The 21,487-nt window shown below is 41.2% G+C and overlaps 1 long non-coding RNA gene across 1 annotated transcript; it reads right to left on the bottom strand.

The window, feature by feature from the left end:
• Positions 1–3,182: 3,182 nt before the first annotated feature.
• On the bottom strand, positions 3,183–13,772 carry LOC119024219. Its single transcript, XR_005076422.1, has 2 exons — positions 13,474–13,772; positions 3,183–9,553 (listed from the first exon to the last, which is right to left on the bottom strand). It is a non-coding gene; the product is annotated as an uncharacterized LOC119024219 (long non-coding RNA).
• Positions 13,773–21,487: the final 7,715 nt, after the last annotated feature.

Below are 21,487 nucleotides of genomic sequence, written 5' to 3'. Positions count from 1 at the left end.
ACACCTCTAATCTTAAAAGTGCACAGAAAAAAAAAAAAAAAAAAAAAAAAAATGTATATAATTTTTGTATATTTATATATACATGTACTTTTTGTAAAACCAGACAATGCCTATGGCGACTGACTGACTGCAAAATGATTCAATAAATAGTTCAAGCACAGAAACAGAGCTTGTGCAGGAAAAGCAGCTGCCTGTTCAAGTGCTAAAAGTGTGAAGGACGAGTCCGATGATTAAATCAAAGATCCACTATTAACAGAGAGCGCCTTCTCGTCATAATTCAGAAGTTTAAGATTAAAACAAATCGCGGTACTTTTATTTTAAAGGCACTAACCCGAGTCCTTGGCTGACATTGTTACACCGGACCTCCATATTTTAGAAACCACAGACAGCCTCCCTCCCTCTGCTCCAGAACAAGTTTCCAGTGTTAAATCAAAGTGGAAAATTAATGACAGTGAACAGCGTACCTGAGCTCCCTGTCCGCTACCTGCTGGATGTTAAAAGAAAAAAAAAAAAAACTTTATTTAGGTCAGAGCGTCCCCTCTGGTAACAGAGGATCTTCTGGCTGCTGTTTCTGTAACAGATTGTGTGGGGATTTCAACGGGATGCCTCCATGGCAATAGAGATTAGGCAATTAACCCCGATGTCACTGTAATTATTAAGACACTTTAGCAAAAAATGAATTAATTTCCCAAAAGATGCCAGAAGAAAAGGATGTGCTGCTGCTCGGCCACAAAGAAACAGAGAGCAATACCGTGCCGACGGCTAATTAGACAGAATAAAGAGGGAGAGATAAAGCAGAGGATTCTTCTTTTCAACGTGGAGAGCTGTATGAAGTCAGATGAAGCTGTTACTGTTTTCCCTCTGAGGCCGACTGGAGCCGGGCTGCATTCACAAGCCGTCAAAATATCACTTTCATGTCGCCGAAGGTCGTCCTGGTGATGATCTAAAGGTGAGGCGGCTCTGTACACACTGTAAACTGAAGAACAAAGTCTGGATGAACCTCAGTGTTTCTCCTCAATTGGTGTTTTTAAAGTGAATCCTCTTTATCTGCACACGCTGATTCAGGTGACATAAATTGTCCTGTGTTGTCCTTTGATGTAAAAAAAAAAATTAAGCAAAAAAGGAGGAAATTTATATTCAAGCACCAGGATTTACGGACTGCTTCTCAAGCCATCAAAACTTAATTGCTCCTGTCTTTTGCTCTATGGAGGACATAAAATAAATCATCAATAGTAAATGTCCTCCATCTTTGAGAACCTGGCTGAGATGCTGCTGAGGGTGAAATGACTCCTGATTTAATACTTCATCGGGTGTAGACAATGTTTTGTCTCTGCTGTATGCTTGTCTATTTTACATGTTTTATTTATTTTTCTTTTACTGTGAGCAAAGAAATTAAGACACATTTAAAGTAATTATACTTTCGCAACTTTATTTATTCTCTTTGTCTGAGACGTAGGGATGTGTGGGGAGGGGGAGTGTGTCTGAAAATCTCCTCTTCTTCTTTACAGCCTAATGTTGGCAGGTGGGCATCACAGAAATCCCTGAACTGACAGACCTGCTGTGCCATAGTTGCTAAGGAATATAGCTAACATTCAATTGAAAATGCATTCAACCGCTTATGTACAAGTTTTAATCTTAAATATAATCTCAGATTGAAGTCTCCTCCTCTTTTCCCCTGCTGTTTCATTTCAGTTCAGTTGAAAAAAAAAAAAAATCCTTGATATGAAAACAGCCAGAATAAAATCATTTTCACCTCTTCTGTCGACATAAGTGGAACAGAGTTGACTCTCTGTCAAAATGGCTCATGAATAATTAAAGTTCACATCATGAAATAAGCTCAGATCCTGTTGACAGTTCATCAGAGATTCTGTGGTGGTGCTAATATTAACATCCTGTGCGTCCATGCTGCTGCTCTCCGCTTGATGGACGCGTCTGAACATGTGGGAGGACGTGTAGTGGGAGACTACCTTCCTTATCCGTCCAATTATTCCACTATCTGACTCTGTGACTCCGCTCAAAAGTTAAAGTCCAAATCTGAGGAGAAACGGCTCTGAGACTAAGTCCAAAACCAGAGGCAAAACAGCTCAGAGACTAAGTCCAAATTTGAGACAAGACCGCTCAGAGACTAAGTCCAAAACAGACAAGACCGCTCAGAGACTAAGTCCAAAACAGAGGCGAGGCAGCAAGTCTTCAGTCCAAAAAGGTGTTTATTCCAAGAGAAGAGTTATAAATCCATGAGGTACCCCGGGGCAACTGAGAAATCTGCCCCGATCACCCTCTTTTATACCCGAGGTCCAGGTCACCAGTGCCCTCCTGGACCACCCCCCTTGTCATGATCACGCGAGACTGTCATCTTACTATTCTCATTTTTGTCTGACTTCCTTAAGGCCTACAAAGTGTCTCACCCAGGCCCCTATCTGTGGCCTTGAGTGAGCTGTAGCTGCACCTGCTGCTCCCCCAGTCCAGCCTTTATTATACCGGAAGCATCAAACCTTGGTCTTTCATCAGGCTCAAATTCCCTATTAATACAGAACTGCAAGTTGTATTCTCAAATCAATTTATATGCATGATCATGACCCTGTTTGTATCTGCCACTACAGTCCCCCCTTTGGTCCTTCTAAAAAGGACCAACACTTCAAACTTGAACATCAGGGAGTACAGTTGTCTTATCATCAAAACAGAAACAACAGCATGAGTATACTGTAAATGACACACGATATATATAGTTTCAAACAGTGTAAATGCCACCCCATCCTACGAGACTGATAATGAGTATCAACCCACAGGGAAGTGCTTCAACTATCAAGACGATAGTTGAGAGCTCTCCCTGAGCCATCTTCTGGACCTGCCCTCAAACAGATGACCCAGTGATATTCATTGACAGGTTTCTATTCTGACCTGGCAACATGACTGGGGAAACGTCCTCTCCAATTAGCTGTTTATGAGAGGTAAAATGCCCTGCCATGTGGCCCACCAACTGACCTGTTCTGTGGGTGCAAACATAATATGTGTACATACAGCATTAAATCACACATTGTGGTTAACTCTTTGAAGGCACTCGTGACTGTGACACACGTGAATCAAACTCTTGATGAATTACACCATTCAACACCTCAAGGTTTGTTTTTAAGCATGCATAACTAGGTAACTCGTGCTCATGTGAATATATCATAGGTTTAAGATTTTTTTTTTTTTTTTTTTTCAGAAAAGCACAAGATTACATAGACAAATTCTTAAACCCTTTAGAATTAGAATATTATCTAGACACACTTTGTAAAGATGATCCCTCTTTGGTCAGTTCAGCAAACATTAGATCAGTAATTATTAGATCATTGACGTAAAACTCTCATACCACCTTTTGTTTTTGTAAAAAAAATTTCTTCTGGTATTTTTCCAATGATCCAATTACATAACGACAGGTAAGAGCTCTATCCAATCTTAGCACCTGGACTTAAATGACACGCTTGGGTTATTTGTTAGCCTTGGTGACATATTACCCGTGGTGTTGCCTTGGTTAGTGTGGCGGCCCTAAGGCCAACATTACACCAGAGTCCCTATGAACTTACTGGTTTCCTGTAAACCACACTGGTTTAATACATTTCTTGTGCTTTTTATGGCACTCAGCTTTCTGACGTGACCTTCACAAATGAGTGCCCGCTTTTCTTCATCAACACATTTACAACATTTGACTCTACATAACTATGTTGAATACAAGGGATCGTCGTACAATTGTCGGAATATAATTTATAAACCTGTCAGCCTGTCTCTCTCCTTGTACAGTAGTCTCTGTGTTGATAGCTCACCCTTCTTCCTGGAGGGTGCAGGCACTGACAGATACCTCTGCTCTGTTGTATCCATTTGGATTGTTCCTCTGCAGGAGTGGACAGCAACCTTAGCCAGGCTCACAGCCTTGCTGGCACATTTATCTAAATTACATTTTGACCTCTATCCATGATGTTGTCTTCCTAGCTGATTATCCACGGAGAGCTCATCCTGTAGTTGTGGTTGGGCTAATTGTTGAAGGGCTGGATTCACACATTTTTATGGTGGTAGCATTGCCCCCATTGGTGGCCGGATACCAGGTCTCATTGCTGCACTTCATTAGTCTCACCACGTCAGGTTGGTTGTGTTTCTCCAGGTTACATACACCAACTCGTCCTCGTGCTACACAGAAAAGGAAGATTAGTTTATCAAGTTTACATAGCTGTCATTGTTTTTAATTTTTCATTGGCATATTTGAGAGTTGGAACTCCATCTATCCAATTTCACTGCCATGTGCACTGCACAACAAGCAAGACATTCAGTTATATCCGAACAGTCACCTCTGTGACTTCCTGGCAGTGGTATTCTTTTGACGTTTGTAACGTACAATACACTCTTATTGGTCTTTTTCTGTGCTTCTTAGTTTGGCCAAATCTCTTTTTTCTCAGTTACTCTTTAGCCGAATCCATCTACTGGCTTCTAAAAGTTTCATTTTCTGATTGTTTCTGTGTCCTAACATGACGTGTTTGTGCGTATTACCTGTAATGTCACCATCCATTCTCTTGACAGTCAGTGGTGCGGGGTAGTCCCACCCAATGTTAACCTGGAGCGTTAGCTATTGTGCCATCGGTGGTTAGTGAACAACCATATGTGTCAGCTTTTACATACAGAAGATGTAGTAGTTCTCCCATTTTCACTATGCCCTTGTAATTGTGGCTAAGGTGACCATGGTAAGTGCACAGTTAACATGTGGTGTGTTAATAGTGGCACATGTCATTAGGACTTCTCTTTCTACCTCCCCCCTTGCGAAACCTGAAAGGGTTAGCACAAAAAGAAAGAAAACAAACAAATTAATCTGAGTCAGAGAACGCTCTGACTCTGGCCAGAATTCAGGCGTGGACGGGTGGTGTATATCTTGCAGGCCGGACGGTCCTGCACGTGCGCTTTCCAGGGTGTCACTGCCCGTGGTTGTGCTGGTGGCATCATCCTCGGCAGCCTCTCCGACACTACTATCAGTCTTTCACCTGTTGGAGGACACATCTGTAGATTTGAGTTAAACCCCATAAATAGTGCTGCTGAAGCGGTCCCTCTATAGGGCCCCTGCACTGTGGCAGTGGCATTGGGCATCCAGTGAGCATTTCATGCAGGGTTAGATGGGTTAGTCTGTTAGTTTGTGAGTGCATAGACATTAGTGCTAATGGCAAAGCATCTTCTCAGGTGAGTTTACCATTACCATCAGCCATGATTTTGGCTATTTTAGTTTTTGATATACCACTGGCATGTTCTACTGAACCTTGTGACTGTGGACATGTTATATGTATGTTTTTATTAGATGCTTGATGTTTCTGTAGTTAAAATGATGATTTTACTTCTTCTGTAACAGGTATGTGAACTTTGATGTGAAAATCATGATGCAATCAACACAGACACTTTATATATATGCTTTTTTGTAAAGGATCTCAGTATTTTCAACATCATTATATATCATTTCTAATATTTCAGTTCTAATATTAGCTTTGAATTTCTTTGTTATGAACACACCATTTGGGCAATAGAGTAGGTTGGTCAAATGCTACTTGATTAACAACAGCCTTCTTCAGCTCACACCCTGTAACTCCAAAGAACAGATCATAGCGTTTACTTGAATATAAACTGGCTTAAACTGTATTTGCAACACAATTGGTTATAATATTTGAAATAGCAGCTTATATGTAATCGTCGTAAATTGTATATATCACTTGCATATAGGTATTCACTTCAGACAACAACCACTAATGAGACAGCATGCTGAAAGGAGCTTGAAAAACAACAACAACAAAAAAATACACAACAAAACCTTGATGTACTAAAAAAGGAAAAGTTCACTGAGCTTGGACCCAGTCGACAGCGAGGAGAGAAAGGGAGGGTGATTACGTCACACCGGACGTGCAGTAGAGCGGGGGGCGCTAGCATCCCCCCTCTCACACACACCAGGGGAGGAGCAATGGAGCTGCAGTTTGAAACACAACTTTTCAGCACACAACTCCCTCAGCCATCAGCGAGATAGGAACCCGCTCTTAAAACAATATAAAACCTGCCCGGGGATGTGTCTCCTCGGCTGTAACCTCAACCGACCGTCACTTGGATTCCTTATCTCAACGACACTTTACACATGCATTTATAAACTCTTAGCCTGCACGAATAGTATTCATAAGTCAAAAACAACACACAAGAACAACCATCTCATAAATCACATTCAATACTAATATATCTATTAGCACACACATTTTAGACCAGAACTATCAAGTTTGTCTAATAACCTTCACATCGTTTGAGTACTGCAACACACTTAACCACTTATTAACAGTAATACAAAGCTCTTTAGAACAGCAAAAATGTCTCCAATGTCTGACAGTTACATCAGCACCAAATCACACAACACTGCAAAATAGCACAATTTATTTTAGGAAACACTAATTTTTCCAGTAGATTCTTCAACACACACTCAAGACACAGGTAGTTGACAACACACAGTCAACAACCTCATACACTACTTTTTTACTTTATTAAACCCCCATAAGAATGTTCGAACATTTATTGTTGGTTTAACTGAAACTTTTTTGTTGGTCTTCGATTTTTGTTAACAACTATTATCGTTGTTTATTTTCAGTTCAGATTGTTTTTTTTTTGTGTGTGTTTTTTTCAGTTTTGGTTCTCGCATGCATTATTCTCACATTTCCTTTAATTTAGACTTTAATTTACCTTGCTTTTTGATTATTTATCCGATGTTTGCCGTCCATGGACTTAAGGCTGTATTTTAACCTGCATTTCTCTGTCCTACAAATACCCTTTTCTTTTCTCTTAGCCCAAATTGAAGAGTGCTCTTTTTTTTTTTTTTTTCCACCCTGGATAGTCTCTGCCCTTTTTAGCCTGAACTGTCTTTATTTTCAGAAGTCCATGGTCTCAAACTCCTAGTTTAATCTTTATCTCTATCAAAAGATGACTCGTTATCAGAATTCATGCACTCTGGCAAACACATTTGTATAATTTGTATAATTTTGCAGCAGGAAAGGCTTTCCTCAGAGTATTGTTTGCACAAACATTCTGCTAAAGTTTTATCTACTGTGCTTACACCATAAACCTTTCTGGTGGTCTTCTTGAGTGGTTTTAATATCACCACGTTTTAACCACACTAACTGTACGTATGTCAGCCTCCTTCTGGGCTGCTATTAAGGATGGTAAAGTGGTGAGTGGTTCACAGTTTTCGGCTGCCTTCAACCGTCCAACACATGTACCGGTTTCAGCTTGTTTAGTGGCCTCGTCAGCCAGGCTATTGCGTTTGGCTATTAGGGAACTGCTTTTTTGGTGAGCAGCACACTTGATAATAGCTGATACACTTGATAGATGAATGCTTGAATTAGTGTTAAGATGGCTGCTCCATGCATTACTGGTGTGCCATTCCGCTCTGAGAAAACCTCTCTGTTTCCAGATATTTCCATATATATGACACACTGCGTATGCATAGCCCACTGTGAGTATACATTTAACCGCTTGCCTTCTGATAATTTGCTTTGCGGCAGTTAAAAGCTTTAATTTCTGCAAGCTGTGCTGAGCATGGTTGGGCAAGATAGATTGTTTAGACTGTGGTAAATATATCATCTGGCAGCAACTGTACAATTTCTTAACCTGTGTTGTTGCTTGTCACGTCTCTGAAGCAGGATCCATCTACAAAGAGAGAGAGATATGTTGTTATTGGCTGATTATGCATATCTTCACGTGGTCTCAGAAACACATTTGTGGCTTGAAGGCAGTCATGTTGCATTCTATCTATGGGTATCATCATCCATGTTGCAGGATTAACTGTATTGCAGCGTTGGATGTTCAGTTGTTGCTGAGAGCACAACTTCATAACCTAGCTTGTGTAAGCACAAACCTTGGACTGGTGAGGTGGGCATGTATCTGGTGAGATGTATACAGTATTGTTGGGTGTCCTATGGTTCCTGTTGAGGCTCTCTCAAAGCAAAAGCTGCTGCTGCAAGTCCCTGACAACTGGGATGCAGACCAGCCTCAGAGTTATCTAACTTGGTGCTATAGTATGCTAAAGGTTGCTTACCAGTTGGAGCGTCTTGCATCAAAATTCGACAGGCAAACTGCGCCCTATCTGCAACATATTTAATTATCTGTTCTTTTTGGTTTTCTGAGGTTAAATGAAACAGCATGCAGAACACAAACAGTTAGAGGACACATAATTATATCAGATATGGTCATAACGTTAAAGTTACGTAAAGTTAAAAATAATGATCTATTAATCACTTTTCGTCACCGTGGGACTACTCTTTTTTTTTTTTTTTTAAATAAACACCATTTCAGAAATGTCTTATTTTCATGATTTTTTTTTCTTTAAGGGACGTCTATGGTCTGGGAGGCCTAAAAGAATAAAAAAAAATGAATGAGAAAAAGCTCAATCTATGGACAACAATAGCCTGCTAAATCCAATAAGGCAATCATTTGTTTTCATTTGCGGTTTTGGAACAAAGTTGGACTGGAGAAGAAAACTATGGCATCCAAATCCATGAACAAAGTTTACCATTGATAGTGAAAGCAACCTTGAACTGTGAGTCAGGATAAACAGGAATGCTAGAATATGCATTTGTTAAATCAGTAACTGAAAACCCACAGTCATTACAGCATCTTAATTTATGACCCTAAAGTATTTTAAAAATCTCTCCCCCCCCTTTTTTTTTTTTTTTTTTTGGTTTCTTTTTCGGGCAAGATGGGGGAGGTACATGGTGAAATGAGAGAGTCAACAATGGCACCCTGATGAATGAGCAATGACCTTGACAGCCCTAGGGCTGAGTGGATATTTTCTTTAACCTAGTCTAACAGTCAACAACAGGATAACAACAGAATGTGCATCTTTTATATTTCTAAAAATCAAACTTGCTTAGAGCCCTAAAGCTATCAAATACTGCCAGAAAGCAAAGCTTAGACTTTAACATTCAATCAGTGTTTCCCTCTGTGTGTGTGTGTGTGTGTGTGTGTGTGTGTGTGTGTGTGTGTGTGTGTGTGTGTGTGTGTGTGTGTGTGTGTGTGTGTGTGTGTGTGTCTTGTGTATGTGCTGCTCAAAGTTCAGACCTCTGACCTCTGCTGTCTCCTTTGGCTGTGTCAAGGTGAATCCTGGGAAATGAACAGACACCTTTAGCTGGTGCATGTGGTCAGGATTCCTCTGGATCTCTCCCTTCTTGATGATTAAGCTCGGGGTTCCCATAACCTTACTTCTGCAGCATAGCTTATCTGGTCAGTGCTGTTGCACTTTCCTTGATAATTTGATACGGGCCCAGTCTCCTTTTCCTCTGGCTGTTGTGCAGTGCCTGCCATCTTTGTCCAGGACTCTGTGGCCCACCCGACTCCAGTCTTTGTGTCAGGTGATACCTCTGTAGCCTCCTTCAATTTGTTTGGCTGACATGGCCTGTGTATAAAACACTTCTGGATCTCAATGACAGTCTGCTTCCTTGTTTGCCTCAGCACGGGGTCGGGGAACATCATCCCCTCAGTGATCTCGACTCCGCAGTCAGTAGTCAGTAGAAGCTGGCTGGTGGAGAAAAAGGCTTTTTTGGAGAAGCAAGGTTAATTTGTGACTCATTTTAGAAGAGAGAAAGAGGGCTGAAAAGACAGGGTGTACTGGTTATCCTCCTCCCTCCTTCACAGAGTCATCCTGGGATGCCTGACCTTGTGTGGAGAAGGTATTGTTTAAAGGAGGGTTGTAGGTGTGGAGACAGCATGGAGGAGGTCAATTCCTAATTCTGGCCCTACATTGTTTCTTCTTTATGTTACTCAAACTCTATTTTCCCATTACCGTTTCAGTCCCACTACTGATTTTAAAAACTTGTCAGTCTACCTTTTTTTCTTTCCTGCTTTCCTGTTACCTTTTCTTTTAACATATTTTACACTATCTTAAACTTTCTGTGCTTAATGTGCCTTTTACTGGAAGCACCCCATGGGTGACACAGTGCCAAAGTTGAACATTTTTAACCACATTATTTCCCCATTTGTCTGCCATTATTTCAGCAGAGCCTGTAAGAGGGTCAGATAGAGCTTATAAATTTCCGGTTTTGTTCCTTATGTTTTCAGCTGACTCACTGGGACAGATGTGCTTAAACTTTCAATGGACTTATCATTCAAACAAATTTCACAATCATTCTGCTCTTCCCATACAGTGTATGGATGGATCTCATCAACCACACACTAACTTTGGGTAACTTTTTGGTTTGTATGACACATTCGTTCCGAGCAACGCACCCCTGTAGTATACAGGCTGTATACTAGTCACTGAATGTCACCACGAAGTTTATTCTTTATACTTATTTCATATATTTATTTTCACTCATACACCCATTTTATTGTAGTGGGGCCTCATGTAATACTGTACTGTATCATATCATTATTACAGTATCTCATATTGTATCATATTATATTTTCTTCCTATTATATGCTATTATTTTCATTGTATTACCCTTTATCAGGTTTGCATAAGTCACTTCCTTTCAATTTCTTACTCACCTATAAGGATTATCTTATATCTTAAGAATGTTAGACTCAGTGTGATGAATCAGATCTCTTTAATGCATGCTGCATGTAGGGAAGGTCCAGACTGTTCTCTCCAGTCTTCCAAATGTTACTGACTTAAATACAACAGAGTGGAGGTCACATACTTTCACGGCACTTCATATCTTACTCCCTCTTAAAACGATAACCCCTCATGTAGAGATAATTGCCTCTTATATGACTTTCTGACACTCCAAATGGGAGTCTCTCCTCCTCCTCTCACATCCTGATCATATTCTTTACAGCACATTGATTACAAACCGGAAGAGTCTGTATTACCAACTTTCGTCAAATGCCATAATGTTTGACTGATTTCTTGCTCAGTTTCCAATGTCCAATTTCCTCATCATCAAAATATGTTTGTTCAAGCCAAAAATGCGTTCCGACACCTTGATTTTCCATGTCCCGTTTTAGTGGCGCAATAGTCATCAGTAATTATTTTATTTTCATTTTTATGCTTGTATCTGTGTTATCACCCACCACTTTATCCTCATCATTCAATTTATTATCATATCATATTACTTTAATTTGCCTATAATTATCAGTTATTTTAATTACACTTCTCTTATTACTTACTATTCTTCTATTATTTACTATTCTGTTATTATTTACTATTTTCTTATTGTTTATTAAATATTATTATTACTATTATTATTAGCATCATTATTGTTGTCCGTCACCACTTCATCCCTTTTATGGGGTCGCAGGGTTTGTTACTGGAGCCAGTCGCAGTTATCTGTCTGGGTGAAGGCAGGGCACTCCCTGGACGAGTCATCAGCTCAGCGCAGGGCCCTCACTGATGGCAGAGGCTGCCACGCAAGGTGCCAACTGCACATCAGGAGAAATTTGGGGTTCAGTATCTTGTTCCGATGACGAGCCTACCTGCTCTACCTGCCGCCTATATTATTATTATTATTTATTACTTATTTGTCACAGCATCGATTTTAATGCTTGCTCTCTACTCCAAGTCTAAGTTCTCTGCTAAATGCAGAAGGTTTGGCTGAAGTCTAAATTGCAGCTGCCCTGACAGTGTCTCATTGTTTTCTGTGCTGGGCGCTGGCTGGTTTTCAAGGTCTCCCCTGATCTATTTTTGATTGTATGTGTGTGTTCTGCTTCTGGCCCTCTCTCTCTCACCTCTACTGTAATTTTTCCCACTATTCTCCCGTCTACTTCTCACAGTGGAAATTGTCATGTTTCCTTCTACTTATCATTATCATTTATTATCATCATTCTTTAGGTCTTTTCTCTGTAATTCAGCCTCTATTCAGTCACAATAATTTAGGTCAAAGGTCCCTGCTAACGGCCACTTTGTGGCTCCAGAGGATACCCCGTGCCATCTTTTCATGCACTCCTGAATTTTTCTCTTTTGCGTTGGGTGTTTTAACATTACTAATTCTGCGGGTGTCAGTCCCGTCGGCCGCTTACTGTGTGTTATGCCCATCCTGTCGGACGCTGACTGGCACAGCTGGCGCTGCGTTACTTTTATCTTCTATTCTTTCTTCCTTGCTGCCGTTATCTTTTTTGGATTAGATTGCTCCTGCTCTGGCCTTCCGATTATTATTCTCTTTTTTTATTTAAACAATTTAACTGTTTACTTACGTATTTTTGTCAAAGAACAAAAAACAATTTCTTCTACTACAATTATCTATTTCTTTTAATTTGTCCTGCCTCACTTGTTCTATTTTATTATTTACACGGTACCTTACTCCTCTATTTTACATTCATGCATTTTTTTTTCAGTTTTCACACTTTATGTACATATTTTTACAAAGGCCTTATATTATTTTCTTCTCTTCTACTCTACAGCTATTTCACTATAACAGCCCTCTTTCATAGGCGCTGTTCTTGGATCCGCATTATCTTTTTATCGCTCCAGAGAGGGCACAGCGATTTTGGCTTCCCCGCCAAACAGAACTTCATGCGCGTCTAAATCATTCCTGAGAGGGCACAATGATTATTCGTAAGACCGCCAGTTCTCTTGACCCTTCCCCCGGGTCGAATGAGCTCTTTGTTCAAATCTCACAACACAACAACACCTTATTTAACGACTTACAACAACAACAACAACAACAACAACAACTACAGATTAGACTTGTAGTTCTTTCGGCCCTCTTCACGGGCCGCTACAACCTCTTACTATAGTCTCAAACCACAATAACAATTTATTAGCGACTTCTGCAGATTTCCACAATACCACTTTATCACCGACTTCCTCGGATAACAACAACGATAACAACCGATAAGACACTCAGACAACAATAACAACTTGTTCCGACATCAACGCGCATTTTATCTTCAACTTATCTGTCCCGTCTCCTTACACTCCACAGCTCGAGCTATTTGTTTTAACAGATAACTGCTTAGTGCAGTTTCCTTGTGCCATTATTCTCAGTACTGCCACATATTTTACAACATACCACACCATTCCACTTCCAAGACTCAGACACATACAGATCCACATGCAAATTAACATGTTAAAAAGCATTCTCTCACATTTATCCATCCCTCTTCATACATACTTTGTTTTATCATTAAAAGGTGGTTAGGGCAAGCTATGCATGAACATTATTTATCAGACATAATTCGCTGCGCACATGAACTGACTTGACTAAATCATACTTTTACATAAACATACATGAAACATACATATATAATTATCAATCACACATACTCACAATTTTGGCCTGAAGGCCGCTGCCATGCCTCTTAAATACTTCAATTCAGGTTATTACTTTTTTATTTTTTTATACAACCAAAACTAATAATAATAACAATACTTAAAATTACTTATTAATTTTTATAAAGGAAAATTTACAATAATAATTTAATTAAATTTATCTTAATTTAATTTTTATTTTTCATAATTCTCAGTCTTAGGTTCTTTTGGAGAGGTTTTTAGAACAATACCTGAGACTTGGGGCTGGGAAGGAGTAGACGGTATCACTCGTAAATGAAGAAAAGATATAAATATATCCCTTAATGGTGTATGTGGGGCGCGCCTGAGATCCGCCGTCCCGTCCCTCCCGGTCCGCCGCCGCAGGCTGTGTACCGGGCCGCTCCTCCTGGCTAGCTCGCCAAAATGTAGTGGGAGACTACCTTCCTTATCCGTCCAATTATTCCACTATCTGACTCTGTGACTCCGCTCAAAAGTTAAAGTCCAAATCTGAGGAGAAACGGCTCTGAGACTAAGTCCAAAACCAGAGGCAAAACAGCTCAGAGACTAAGTCCAAATTTGAGACAAGACCGCTCAGAGACTAAGTCCAAAACAGACAAGACCGCTCAGAGACTAAGTCCAAAACAGAGGCGAGGCAGCAAGTCTTCAGTCCAAAAAGGTGTTTATTCCAAGAGAAGAGTTATAAATCCATGAGGTACCCCGGGGCAACTGAGAAATCTGCCCCGATCACCCTCTTTTATACCCGAGGTCCAGGTCACCAGTGCCCTCCTGGACCACCCCCCTTGTCATGATCACGCGAGACTGTCATCTTACTATTCTCATTTTTGTCTGACTTCCTTAAGGCCTACAAAGTGTCTCACCCAGGCCCCTATCTGTGGCCTTGAGTGAGCTGTAGCTGCACCTGCTGCTCCCCCAGTCCAGCCTTTATTATACCGGAAGCATCAAACCTTGGTCTTTCATCAGGCTCAAATTCCCTATTAATACAGAACTGCAAGTTGTATTCTCAAATCAATTTATATGCATGATCATGACCCTGTTTGTATCTGCCACTACAGACGGAGGAGCCGCCGCCCACATCATCACCACTTCAGCGGATTGATATTCACCTCCAGCCTCTCCTCTGGCTTGTTAATTACATCTGAGTGCACGGAGGATTAATGAAATCAGTGTCATCATCGCAGTGCAGAGGGGTCAGAGGTCAAAGAAAGACCAGAGGGAGCTGTGTTAGTGAGTGGGAGGAGATCTGTATGCTGGGAGATATGACGGTATTTTAATTGGTATGCTAATGTGTCAGAGTGTGAATGCTTTTGGCGCACAGAGTTTCCTTTAATTCCGATATGATATTTACGGAGACAGTGGGGAAGATGGACTTCTACATCTGTTTTACCGCACTTAAATTGAAGGAGGGCAAGTTTGTGTCTGAGCCCGGGCATTGTTTGTTAAATTCAAATGTTGTTTTTACATTGAAAGTTGTGTTGAGTTCATTTGTCCAATCAAATAAAACTGCACATTAAAAGTGAGGCAACACAGCATAACAAACATGGACAGGAGACAAATGATGCTGATACAGGCTGGACACGCTGGACGCCTGTGCTGCGGTGTGGCTGCGTTGCTTGAACACATGTAACGAAGAGCCAATTGCGAAACCAGAACTTGAAGGCCTACGCACAAACAAAGGCTGGCGGACTTTCAAGAGCCCCCGACACTCACTGACTGTCCGGACAGTCGACAGTCAGCCTGGCGTATAGGAGCCTTGATCCCATTCAGTCCTGTCAGACCTGCCCAGGATGAGCCCGCCTCCCACTGCGACTCAAGACAGCAGTCCCAACAATCAAACCTCAAGACAGAACTCTGAGCAGACTGAGTCTGATCTCACAGCAAGTTATAAATGCTACATCTCTTTAAAAGCTTCAGACTTGTCATCACTTGCCAGATGCAGCGGTGACAGGGAGTGTGAACAGAAGCTGCTGGGTAACACACAAACACACAGAGTCCTGGACAGCTCTAGAAGTTCCTCCTTGGACTGTGCGTGTAGTTCAGCGTCTCTCTCGGGGGAGACGCGCTTCATCAGGGGATGTGTGGATAGCTTTCCTGACCTCCATCACCATCCTCCACTGACGTCATTCATCATTCACCAATTTCCTCCATCTTTCAGAGACTGGTTTCGATGCTGCCGTGCATCAGTGGAAGAAAAACCTCCCGAATGAAGAGGTCAGCCGGTGTAGACAATGTTTCATTACTGCTCTCATATAGAAACGGCCTCCTTTTTCTTGTTGTCTTTTTGGGAAGCCTGATGTTTTTATAGACTTTCTGCAATTTCTCTTTCTTCTCTCCGGGGACTAAATCCACCATCTCTGAAGCCCGAGCAGCAGTTCTTGACTCCTGCAAATTTCATTTCAAGAGTTCGGAGATGAAACAGTGGGGCTTTGTAATATTTTGCCCGCCTAGATGATCTGGTATAAGAAATTGTACCAGAAACAGTAAGCTATGATTCAGAACAATCCAACTTGAGCCAAAAGCAACAAAATGACTTAAACCAGACACACAGCTGTGAAGTTGGGTCTGGCTGCTAAATTCCAAAGGGAGAACTCTTTCTTTCATGATATTGAGAAAAACGACATTAAGGGATAGTTTAAGCCACTTGAAGTTAAAGCAGGCCTAAAAGTTTTGACTTAATTTGACTGATTTAAAATGAAACTTAAAGCTTCAGTAAGTATTGTGATCATTTCAGCGAACTTTGGAAGACATATCAGCAAACAGGAGTAGAGGTAAGATCGGGCCTAAAAAATCCAGCCCGACCCGACCCAGGCCCGCAGGCATTAAAGCCCGACCCAGCCCGAGCCCGACCAATTAACTTGATTTGCAGGCCCGAGCCCGAAGCAAACCCGAAATTTCAAGATTACGTTCACGAAATGTCCGCAAAACCGTGCGCAAAGCGTGCTCTTGCTCTGCGCCTCCTGTTTAGTAGTAGTTATATAGCAATTACCTTACAGCGCTGCCTTCTCTGTTTTATCCAAATTATTTATTTACAAGTATTCCTTAGTTTAGTATCCACACATCGTTTTAGTATACATTTTTATAAACATATATTTATTTTTAAAAAAGTCAGCGAGAGAGAAGCCCGAGCCCGACCCGACCCGACCCGAACGTAATGATTGACATTTTAGGCCCGACCCGACCCGAATTTCGGGCCGGGTCGGGCTCGGGCTCGGGCTAAAGATCTTACCTCTAAACAGGAGGACCGGCTCTTCATGGAGTTCTCTGTCCTGATTGGATGAAGTGGGCAGGGATACCAGAACGTTCCTGTTCTCTTTTAGTGCATGAGCAGGAGGAGGAGAGACACAAGTTACTATAACAGTGATTACTGCTGGAATACACAGCTAGTTCATTCTCAATTTAATGCATGAACAAAGAAAAATCATTTTTGCTTGGAAAAGAGAAGAAGAGTTTTATATCAAAATATGATTATTTTATATATTTTCCTCAAAATACTTCCACATTAGTCTCGAAGCCTCCTTTTCGGCAGCCTGGAAGTCTTTTACTTTCAACAACAAAGAAAAAATAAAACAAACACAATGAAACGGGTAGCAGAAAAACGCAGTGAGGCAGGAAGTGAGCAAAAGGAGGTCAGAAAAGAGAAAAGAGAAAAAACGCAGTGAATAGCGGACGTGTTTAAGGTATTAAGTCAGTGGTTGTTGTTTAGGTTTATGTCCCGAGATTGTTTTCCTTCTCATGTATCTGTCGGGCTGTAAACCATCACAGTCAGCACAGATGAGACGGATGAGTGTTTTTATTCAGCAGGTAATGATTTTTCCTCCTCTCATTTGTTTATCCTGGTGATTAGAGTTGTGTGATGGTGCTTGCTCATTAAATGCTGCTATGCTAATGAGGACGTGCCAGCATTCGTCTTAACAAACACTCATTACAGCGACTCGTTAAGCCAGGCTCTCTGTGACATTAGAATTCATAAAGGCCCGTTTGAAGCCCGGAGCCTGGAAGAGAGGAGGAAGCGCGCGCCGTCGCCTTCATTCAGAGATGGTTGGCGGGATGTTTGATGAACGAGAAAGGTTTTTTAATACTGGATCACGGTAAGAACGCTAAACAGATCGGTGTCACTGATGAAATGCTCCACATCAGTGAGGCAATGTTAAAGCTTTTACAAGAACTTGTGGTGCTTTGTTCGGATGTAAAAACAGTACTTGACCCAACATGTGATCTGACCAACATATCACTACTAATATATATTAACGAGGAACATGTACATATAACCACAAGGCAAAGAAAGACGTTATTAAACCAAAGTTGGAACTTATCTCGATTTATCAATCAATGCTTTGGTCTATAAAATGTCAGCAGTTGTGAAAAATGGTAATCAAAATGGTAAGCTCAAGATGACATTGTCAAATATCTTGTTGTGCCCACTACATATTCAGTTTACTTTCATAGAAAAGGAAAGAAAGAAAATATTCACATTTAAGAAGCTGAAATGAGAGAATTTTTTTTCTTAGAAAGTATTCAAACTGATTAAAAAATTTTGTGACAGCCAACATGTTCTTGCCACTAAAATGTCCACACACCCAAAAATCAGGACCTACATGCCAAGACAAAAAGTCATCCCAACTGCAGGTCCTCGCCATGGACTAATAATACGTTCTTATATAACAAAATCATGGTGCAGTGGTGGAGGAATGAATGTGGCTCCAGATTTGAATGACACGTCCTTGGTCACCATAACTGACTCGTCCTCACGACCAGACTCTCTTACAAATGAAAGCCCTTCAAACGCACACAACATACGATCACAACAGACATGTCCTCACCCTCGGGATGAGCGTCTGTCAGTATCTGCATCTGTATGACACCTGTAGCAGGCCCATTACGTGGTACTTGCTGTCTTTTTTTTTTTGGTTTTAGCTGAGTTCCAAGGCCCGTCTGGTCTGATTGCAGTGGATTCAGATCACCTGTGTGCAGGGTGTGGAGACTGGCTCCCAATTGATGAGCGAGAGCAGCTTAAGGCATTCCACTCCCAGACAATCACAGTGTGACAATGCCTTTTTGTGAAGGCTTGAGAGAGCTCAGGAACAGCACCCAGGTCAGTCTGATTCTGTCCTTGACTCACTGTAGACCTCATCCAAAAAGACTGTCAGCTGTAGTAATTATATTATGAGTCATTTTCCTGCCAGTGCCACCACAGATTCACTCAGACGTGGGTTGGACTGAACAAAAGTTGTTATTTGAAGGAGCAGTTCACCAAAAAATTAACCCTGTTTTTCTTTTTTGCGGTCCACATCAAATTTCCCGAGTTTCACAGTGAAACAGCATTGCAGCATTCTAAACAACAGAAAGAAAATTCAAGTTTATCCGGCATAATCCAAATCTCTGGAAGTACCCAGCGTGCACCATTTCTGATCAGAAAACTATTTACAGAACCAGGTTTTTGTAAATTAATGAATAAACTTAAGTCAGCTACCCAATGAGGATTTTCCTTTATTAGTAAGGAGTATGGATAGTGACACGTTCACTTGTAAAAGCAACGTTACCTGTACTGGATCCTCTTTCAGTCCTCAACATGTCCTCTCAACCAGTGAGCAGGTATACACAGACTCAAGCTTGTAACAAAATTTTCCCAGCTTCTGGAGTGAGTCTCTGAGGAAAAAAAACCCTACGCAAAGGTGTGAAAGTGTAGAAAGTTTTTTGTTGCGATAATAGTCAGCGAACGTACTCATGTTTAGATAAATGCGCCTGCGTACGTCCTCGTGCTATGAAAGGTTGCTCTTTTGCTTCCGTTCTCATTTGGATGATCGTCTCAGGAACACCGCCTCAGTTGCAGTTTCTGTTCTCTCCCTCGCAGCACACACACACACACACACACACACACACACACACACACACACACAAACACACACACACCTTTTTCACTGACTATACTTGAGATCTTTTAACACTATCATCATGGTCTTAGCCTCTGTAAGCGATCTGGATTCTGGCAGCTGTGAGGGGAAAACCCCTGACGGAGTGAAAACAGCCTCCATTAGTCTTATCATTAGCTCTTAAGTAACGCTGAGAATCCATTTAATCTGCCTCGTAACTGACGGAGCAGCACAGCAGGGTGTGTGTGTGTGTGTGTGTGTGTGTCAGTGGTGGAGGATGCATCCAGATCTTTCATTCAAGTAAATGCAGAAGTACAACTTGATAAAACTTAATTTTGCTTTAACTTCTCATTCTGATGTAAATACTTATCTCACAGTGTAATTACTTTTAAAAAATGACATCAGCAGCGTATAGATTTGGCCTGGCTACATTTTCCCCTGAGAAACACATTTCCCATCTGCCATTGTGCAACCACAACAGGGAGAGGCATTGTTTTCCCCAGCCACTATCCCCTGGTAACACTCGAACAACTCAAATAACTGTAAACTCTACACAAAGGGGAAAGAACCCCTCTGATGGAGGAGAATGCTTTGGTGTTTTCCAATTTTCTTTCCAGTCGATCAGTAAGTAAACCTGCCTACTTATCAGTACAACCAAGTGTTGACTCTGCCTTTTCATAGCTTTGAATGAGACCCACCTCCTTTATATTGCATTTTAGTGTTTTCTTTTTTACATGTAACATTTTTTTTACTCAGTAGAGCACCTACAGCTGCTTTTCAACCCTGAGAAATTAACGGAAATATTGAAAAATGCCCTCAAATCTCTCAAAATTAACATTCAGGATCCGTCCCGTTATCTTGATCCACTTCAAGGGTGGGGTCTCAACCGGGCCGACACCCATCCTCCATCCAAGTTTCATGGAAATCCGCTCAGCAGTTTTTGTGTAATCGTGTGCGTGTATCACATTTATGTTTGATGAACCAAGTATCTAGATTCTAAGTGCTGTATCGGAAACAAGATAATTTATATGAAGTTGTCAGCTTGCTCACCTGATGTGATGTCAGCACAGAGCTGCTGTAATATCACTAAAGACTTTCTTAAAGAGTGGAGCGGTGGCAGCGGGCTGGTTAATATTCCCGCAGGGACGTCCTTTAAAGATGTGATAAATGATAGAGAACACGGCGTCTGACACCTGCGATTAGCCAACATTCATCAACAGGAACTAACCACTCCCCTAGAAATGGCTTCCAGGAAACCTAACCCCTCGTTATAATAAATGTACCCATCTCTGATAATAATTCACAGAAAAAAAGAGAAAAATGAGCGTGCAAATGAGTGGCTGGGAGCAGAGCTGTGAGTCTGCTAACAGGAACGAATGATGAAGTAAAGATTTGCCCTGATGGGGAAATATTAATCTGTTCACAGTCAGATGGCATGGAATAAGAACAGAAAATAAAAACAACTTTATAAATAAGAAGAAGGTCAAGTGTTTCTGCAGGAAGTTGGCTGGCAGCCATTTTCGGGTGCAGTCACAGACGATTTCCTCCAGTGCAGCACTACAGTGCAGATGTGATACTTTTTAGGATGCATAAAATATGAAGGGCTCCGTTTCCCAGACAGGGAACATTTTTTCCATTTCGCCTGCACAAAAAACCTGTCGTCACACAGATTTGATGAATCGGGCGAACGGAACAAACGATCAAAGTTGTTTTGTGCTGAAAGAAATACAGAGAAGGCGAGGTACAAATCCTGTCTGCCTTCACACCTCCACTCACCTGGCCAGTCACCTAGTGAAGTGGCCGCTGTGGTTTGTTTGTGGGTTTTAAAAAGTCACAAAAATGATGGGATGCAGCTTCCCAGTTCTGTCATCTGAAGGGCAGTTTCCGACGGTCATTGAAGAGCAAAGATTATTATTATACTGACAAGAATTTGGGTGTTTTCTAAAGCAGAATTTATACTCAAGAAATGAAAACTGAAAATGTCAAGAAATAAAGTAGTTATATTTCAAATAAATCAAAGTGACTGGTCACGGTTAGAAGCAGGAAGAGTGAATACAATTCCTGCTTTTCTGGTAATTGTACAACTTTTTTGCCCTCATACTTGCTGTGAAAATTGAGGTAATTAGAAGAGAAGTCATTGAATGAAGAGAAGTGAAACAGACTTACTGAACTCTGCTTGTCCTGCAGCAGCACCTTCATCAATCTTTGATCTCTGAGGAGAAACTGTTCAGTTTTTGGCTCATGTTCAGGATCTCTCTGTTCTCTGGCTGTCCTGGCGACTCACCATCCCTTGGAAATTTCCAACCTGGTTACATCACAACTGCCGCCACGTCTTCTGCTGCTACCCCAACATCAAACTCACGCAGAGTTCGAAACT

Source organism: Acanthopagrus latus, chromosome 8, assembly GCF_904848185.1.
Source record: "Acanthopagrus latus isolate v.2019 chromosome 8, fAcaLat1.1, whole genome shotgun sequence".
Lineage (NCBI taxonomy): Eukaryota > Metazoa > Chordata > Actinopteri > Spariformes > Sparidae > Acanthopagrus > Acanthopagrus latus.
Note: the sequence above shows the minus strand (reverse complement) of the source record. Positions and strands in the feature narration are given on the sequence as shown.